This window comes from Berghia stephanieae, chromosome 3 (assembly GCF_034508935.2).
Source record: "Berghia stephanieae isolate SIO BIC M18660-M18661 chromosome 3, UCSD_Bste_1.3, whole genome shotgun sequence".
NCBI classification, from domain to species: domain Eukaryota; kingdom Metazoa; phylum Mollusca; class Gastropoda; order Nudibranchia; family Aeolidiidae; genus Berghia; species Berghia stephanieae.
Window position 1 is genome coordinate 25,705,111 of NC_088362.1, and position 7,500 is coordinate 25,712,610.

The 7,500-nt window shown below is 37.0% G+C and overlaps 1 protein-coding gene across 9 annotated transcripts in view; it reads right to left on the reverse strand.

Annotated features, from left to right (window-relative positions):
* The window catches only part of LOC144967429 (uncharacterized), a 126,366-nt gene that overhangs the window by 44,852 nt on the left and 74,014 nt on the right, over nt 1-7,500 (reverse strand). The window contains exons 1-3 of one of the 9 annotated variants that reach the window (XM_078904616.1): nt 2,420-2,464; nt 1,988-2,179; nt 1,855-1,896 (exon numbers count right to left, since the gene is read on the reverse strand). The exons of 2 other annotated variants lie outside the window; for them this stretch is intronic. The gene's annotated coding sequence lies outside the window, so the exon portion shown is untranslated. Of the gene's footprint in view, nt 1-1,854; nt 2,217-2,419; nt 2,502-5,487; nt 5,961-7,500 lie in introns of those variants that run through there. 6 more of the 9 variants (XM_078904613.1, XM_078904620.1, XM_078904615.1 and 3 more) reach the window with 6 other exon arrangements.

Below are 7,500 nucleotides of genomic sequence, written 5' to 3' on the forward strand. Positions count from 1 at the left end.
GTCTTTGTAATTGCTTTTCGCCATCCGCGTTTATGAGTAATTTTCACTAAACTGTAGTAACCAGATTATAAAAGTTCAATGTTACACATAGTTTTGTGCGTTGGTCCGTTATACTTCCGGATGGAAATGTTGTGAGCTTATTAACCAAGCGCATACTATCTATACATCCTGTTACTAAAATAGCTATGTCACCTTTTGACTCAATTATAATTCATTCATTGTCTATGTCTAATATCTATTATCCCAGCCCTCTCAATGGAAATCCCTATCATTTCTTAGTAAATGCGTAGCTAATCGTTGAATAATGCTTTGAACGCGTTGAATAAAAATTTTATTCAACGATTGCAGAATATTTTCGCACATTTAATTGGTGTGAAATTAGGTGTAAAAGACAGTTAGTCGATTGGTAATTATAAATAATCTTTTGGTGCGCATGAATACAAATCCAACGTTTTTAGTTTTTAGATGAAATTGTCATTCAAGCAGAAGGAGAAAGATACGAATTATGGTGAAAAGAAGTACTAAAACCATACGATTTGGTTACTAATACCATACGATTTGGTTACAAAATATCAAATAATCTCACTTGGAGGGGTGAAATAAACGTAGTCTTTCATTTCTTTGTATTTATTAAACTCGTTATATTTTTATTGTGCAATAACACATACTCGTAAGCTCGTTGAGCTATTGGGCACGATATAATTAACTCGTTTAATAAATACAAAATGAAGAAAGAATCGTATATTGTCCGGAGGACTGGTTACACACTTCCAATGAGTTTTGGACCGGAAGAGAGGAATTTGTGACGTCACGACGTTTGCTTACCATTGTTCTGCCTACAGTACAAAGACTAAAATTTCTCATTTCAAGTCATTTCAGTTCTACAGTTAATTTTTATCATTTATTCAACTGAAAATATTACCGGATTGAGGTGATAGTATGCGTTTGGCTAAGAAACTCACAACATTGCCATCCGGAAGTATAATGGACCAACACACAAAACTGTGTGTAACCATGATCTTTTACAGCTGGGTAAATACAGTTTAGTGAGAATTACTCATAAACGTGAATGTTAAAAAACAATAACAAAGACCTGTGTGACGTCAACTTCAATCTTTCTGTATATTTGTTATTATTTTTCCAGCCAGAACTGGATAGGACTTCACTGAACCACAGACATAGCTAATGAAATAATCACCACATAATATAGATAGTTCGAAGTTGACGTCACTCAGGTCTGTTATTGCTTTTTGCCATCCGCGTTTATGAGTAATTCTCACTAAACTGTATTAACCAGACTATAAACGATAGTGGTTACACAAAGTTTTGTGTGTTGATCCCTTATAGATAGTATGCGCTTGGCAAAGAAGCTCATAACATTGCCATCCGGAAGTATAACGGACCAACACACAAAACTGTGTGTATCAATGAACGTTTATAATCAGGTTAATACAGTTCAGTGAGCATTACTCATCAACGCGGAAGGCAAAAAACAATAACAAAGACCTGAGTGACGTCATCTTCGAACTATCTATACTTCCGAATGGCAATGCTGTGAACTCCTTAGCCAAACGCATACTATTTATACATTTTATCTTGAGAACAGAAGGAACGAAATTGATGTCACTCGGCCCATTGTTATTGTTTTTTACACATCCATTTTACGATTAGGTCTCACTCATCAGACTATAAGCGCTCATCGTCACATACACATTAGTTTTGCGTGTTAGTAGTTATTGTATCCAGCTGGCGGGTGTTGTTAGTATTTTACCTAAACGCATAACATCTAAATATGGCGTATTGTTTATAATCACACGAGGATTTGAACAAAACAAAACAAAAAAGCTTACCTACCTTTATGAATCTTTCAAGTCACAGAAATGTATATCCTTTCGTCTATACTAAAACATGAATACCGATGACAACTATACTAAAACTATAACATGAATACCAAATACAACTATGAACTTGATATACTTGATATAACAACTATAGATAGTATGCGCTTGGCTAAGAAGTTCACAACATTGTCATTCGGAAGTATAAGGGACCAACACACAAAACTATGTGTAACCTTAAACGTTTATAGTCTAGATAATACTGTTAAGTGAGAATCACTCATAAACGTGGATGGCAAAAAACAATAATAAAGACCCGAGTGACGTCAACTTCAGTCAATCTATAACGGACACAGGATAACGTTTAAACGAGTCAGCCTTAAGAAAAACACATTTAAATTAGTCTATTAATAATCTCTCTCGACACGGTCGTCAATTTTAAAAGGAAAAAAAATATGAAGCAACACGTGGAAAAGACAATAACAATAATAATAATAATAATAATAATAATAATAATAATAATAATAATAATAATAATAATAATAATAATAATAATAATAATAATAATATCAATAACATACACACAATCCGACGCTTGGCTTAAAGCTTTAACGACACACAACTACAACAGCAGCAGATGGGGCTAGAGATTTTATACTGGGCACAGCGTACACAACGACAACAGTTTAGTTGAGACGGTATCCCGTTCCTGATACCTGCTGACCCGGTCACGGTGAGCGGTCAATCACCGAGAGGAATTTACCTAACGGGGATTGCCGTTTCACTCGATTTAACAGAAAAGTAGAAAACGGTAAGGGCTGCCTGAAGCCGGTGATCGTAAAATACTAACGAAAGAGTGAAAATGGAAAGGCTTCGTATGGGAACAAAACAGTTGTTAATCCCTGACGTTATCGGAGCTGGGAATGGCCATGTTTTGTTCCCATACGAAGCCTTTCCATTTTCACTCGATTTAACAATGTTTTGTTTTATTGTCTGTTAGACACCCATATTGAATGAGTTGAAATATCACTACTTGGTATAAAAGTTTATATTTTCTACTTTTACTGTGTGTTTTTTATTTTTTCATAGTATTACTAGATGTCTCAATATAAGTTATCAATGAACGGTAACAAATTACACAAAAAATATAGCGGGTGCAACATTTAAAAAATTAGAGAAAAAAAAACGTTGCTATGGATTTGTCTGAATTTTATGTATTATAAAGACAAAATGTAAATACTTCTCCTCACAAAAAACGTATTTTTCCTCAACAAAAATAAATCCGCTACGAGCATTCAAACTCGTCAGTGTAGTTTGGGGCTGGTCTTTAACTGCATTGCGTTGATGACAAATCGCATTTTATTCATATCATTGATAATGCCGGATGCTCTTTTTTTCCAATTTTGCTGTTGTTTGGTGACAGCTCTCTGTGCCTTGTTCTCCAAGAAGTCTAAGTCTAAACTTATATTGAGTGATGTGTGGTATGCAGTGGTACTCAAGGAGTTGTTGTTTTGGGATTATGTTGTTTGGAAAATATTTTCTGTATGTATCCGTGTAATGTTTTATTGCACTTTGAATATATTGGATTGTGTCTGCTTTGATCGATTTTGTGTGTGAAATAAAGTTGTGCACATGACTATAGGCCTTGTTTATATTGTCGAAAATTAATCCAATACTGCATGAGTCGTCAATGATGAGTGGGTCGTGGGTGCAGTTCTTTGTTTGTTGGATAATTGTAAGTGTAGACTTTTTCTTGTAAGTATTTGTGGCAGTGGTTGCCAATGAATGATCTGCTGTGGTAAGCCTGTTGTGTAATGCGGCATTCTGTCCAATTCAGAGGCAATAGGACCATCCCTGAGGGTGAGTGACTCGTGCATGAGATTTGAAAGTCTCTCCTGCGTTTTGGAGTTTGTTGTTATATTCTACTCTGTCGATATCAAACATGCAAGTGCAACCCGTTTCAAGGTTGATTTATTTATTATTAGCGTGTTGGCAATGAGAAAATACAAAGAAGCTAATGAGTCGTGTGTTCAATGTGCTTTATAATGTGTACTTTTTACACATAAATTATGAGTGTGCTCCTTGCTTGTCCAATGCCGTGTCAGTCCCAGAGACTAAAAGAATGTCATTAGAATAATTTGAACATTTAAATGGTTTCTTGCGGGCACGTTTCTATTTCTGTGTTAAACAAATCATACCACATGTCCTACATAATGAATTCACTGCTTGGTTATGACTTGCAATTGTGTGGTCCATGCTGTAAGAGAAAATTCAAAATTGACTGAGCGATGTAAGCAATGATATAGTGAATTAATGAATAAAATGAGTTTTAAAACACTCTGTATTACTTCTCATATCCATGCATACATAACAGCGTACATAAAATTTGGAAAAAGAAAAACCAAATACTTCACCCAATTTGGTGAAAGAAAGGGGGGGGGGGGGGGGGGGGGGGGCAGGAAAATTCTAACAAGCAGTTGAGCTAAGTTGAGGCCCAACACACAATGTCATTTAAAATTAAACATTAGCAAGATAATTCAAATTATGCAATTTAAAAATCAAATTAACTCATCATTGAAAAAAAAATAAAAAATAAAAATATAATTAACAATAAAACCGCAGCGAAATATTACGTTTCAAGCACAAGGCTAAAGAGGTAATATCATTATTACCTGACCTACCGCGGAAAAATAATCATTACAAAATAATGAAAACTGAAGAGTAAATGAAACTTACCTCATTTCGTAGTAAAACTTGTGCCTTGTGAATCACACCAAACAAAATTTGAAGTTTACAGCAACGTTTTTTTAGAATCCTGAGGTAATTACAAGTAATTTTATTTAAATGTTATAGAAAAATAGGTGAATTTGAATCACGGCTTGTGGAATAAGTACTGGAGATATTGAAATAAAAATTGGACGGATGGAATTCTTTGCGAGAATTCTTTGCATTTTGGGTGGAATTGCATTGTCACGAAGATCGTGAGGTTAATTGGTACGGAAATCATCCATTGGTATCACCCAATGCACGTCAAATCTACGTTCTGGGAATTGATATCGGCTGACCGCTGTTGACCCCGGTTACCTGTCGGGTGAGGTTACGTCGGCGCTCGGAACAGCGGGAAACTAAACGGTCAGATTTATAGTGCAGTTTAGACGCCGTGTGGGATACGACATACACACACACACACACACACACACACACATACACACACACACGCTACACATCCATTATATATCACACTAAATCATCGATACCCTCTTTACACATTATTAAATCTAATACCAAGGTACGCTCACATAATATAAACAAACACACAAACACATCATAAACACCACACACACACACACACACACAAACACACACATCCAAAAGAAAATTCACGCGCGCGGGAGATCAAATAATAACTGCGACATTATGTATAGTTATCTAAAAAAAAAAAAAAAAAAAAAAAAAGAAAGAAAAAGAAAAAAAACTAAGAAAAAAAAAAGGAAAAGAAAATTAGGTATAAGAAATGAATAATATAAAATCGGTGAAAACTTGTTACTTAGCTCTCTGGCTCTGAGAGGCCACAAATCTTTCTATAACAATTTGGTATTATTTTTTTTTAAAGGAAAAAAAAAAGAAGAAAAAACCGCTTTTCACTCACCTCGCATAAACTTGATTTCTCACCTACCAATCTATATTTTATCTATCCTTTTCTCGAATCAATCCGCTTTAACTTTAAAGAAAAAGCTAACACCGATTACTCCACTCGTCGATAAGGCTATGATCATGAAGATGATGTCACATTTCTAACAGAAAAGGCTTAGATTTTAATACACACACACACCACAAGCTCACTCGACTCAGCGACTCTTCATCACATCCACCACCAGCCCCACCAACAAGCAGTGGCGGGTCGTCGTGAAAAGAAAAGAGGGCGATGCATGCATGCTTTGCAATGCTATGGATAGGTTAGGTAATCAATGCCGAGTGAATCATGGAAGAAGGAGGTGGAAGTTAGATTTAAAAGGCTGAGGCGGCCCATTTCGATTCACATTACATGATATTATTATAATTATTATTGTTATTATCAATCTTTTCTCGCTCGCGCGAGATTTACGAGCGCTTTTGTGGCATATGGGGCTGCCACTGTTCAGTATCAGTTATATTTATTTTCAGCCTTTCATTCATCTAGGGCACGGTGGTTTGTAGAAAAAAGAATAGCGCGTGATAATATTATAATATTATAGAGGACAACGATTGCCGCGTGTTTTCTGTTTTCTATAGGCTGCTGGTGGAGTGAGCGGATGTAGTTTTGTTTTTTGTTTTTTTTGATGGAAAAAAGAGTCAGAGATAGATAGATAGATAGATAGATAGATAGATAGATAGATAGATAGGGAGAGAGAGAGAGAGAGAGAGAGAGAGAGAGAGAGAGAGAGAGAGAGAGAGAAAGGGGCGGGGGCGGCCTAGGAATTAGAGAAAGATAGATAGATAGACAGATAGAGGGAGATTCAGAAGTGTGTGTGTGTGGGGGGGGGGGGGGGGAGGAGGAGGATGGGGAATAATTGGATATAATTAGTGGAGAGTGAGTACGTAACGAGATGAAGTTAAACAGAAGAAAACAGGACAGGAGAGGAGAGAGAGAGAGAGAGAGAGAGAGAGAGAGAGAGAGCGTCAAAGAGGCGTAGAGATATAAAGGAGAGAAGGGAGAAGTGGAGAGGGGTGACAGGAAATGGAGATACACTGGAACGGAAGAGAATGAAGGACACACACACACACATACACACACACACACACAGAGAGAGAGAGAGAGAGAGAGAGAGAGAGAGAGAGAGAGAGAGAGAGAGAGAGAGGGGAGGGGATTCGCGCGGACAAAAGTGATAATTGGATCAAAATAAAGAGAAAGAGAAAAGGGACAAAATGAGAGAGAGAGAGAGAGAGAGAGAGAGAGAGAGAGAGAGATGGGAGAGGGAGAGAGAAAGAGAAGGATAGGGAGAAAGAGAGAGAGGGTGAGAGAGAGAGAGAGGGGTTTGGAGAGTTATTTATAATATATAGAAGGAACGAAGTTGACGTCACTCAGCTTTTTATTATTGTTTGTAGCCAGTCATTTTTATGGTTTATTCCCACTAAATTCTATCAATCAAACTATGTCTATAGTGCTATGTGGCTATGTGGTCTAGTGGTATGACACTCGCTTTCAGATCGGAAGGTCCTGGGTTCGAGCCTCGCGCTCGGCGCATAGTTGAGTCCTTGTAAAAGGCTCTTTACTCACATTCTCTCACAGTACTCAGGTGTAAAATGAGTACCTGGCCGTTAACAGCGAGGTCTTTGTCCGAAAAATTGCAATATCGCCTAATAGGCGTCATGTCCCATCCTCCATGTTAAATGTTGCTGTTGACCAGGGACCCCTTGTAAAGCGCTTTGAGCACATTTAATGGGTATTGCTCTATATAAAGCTCAATTATTATTATATTATTAAACTACACACGCGTCAGGGTCCACAAAGTTTTGTGTGTTGTTAATATTAATACGTTACATCCGGCTGGCGGATGTTATCACTTGTTGTTAAAACTAAACGCATGGCATCAATTCAATAGAGAGAAGAGAGGGGAGTGGTTGCCATAATTGTTTGTTTATATCCTATACCTCTAGCTATAACAGGCTGGTTGGAAAGGCG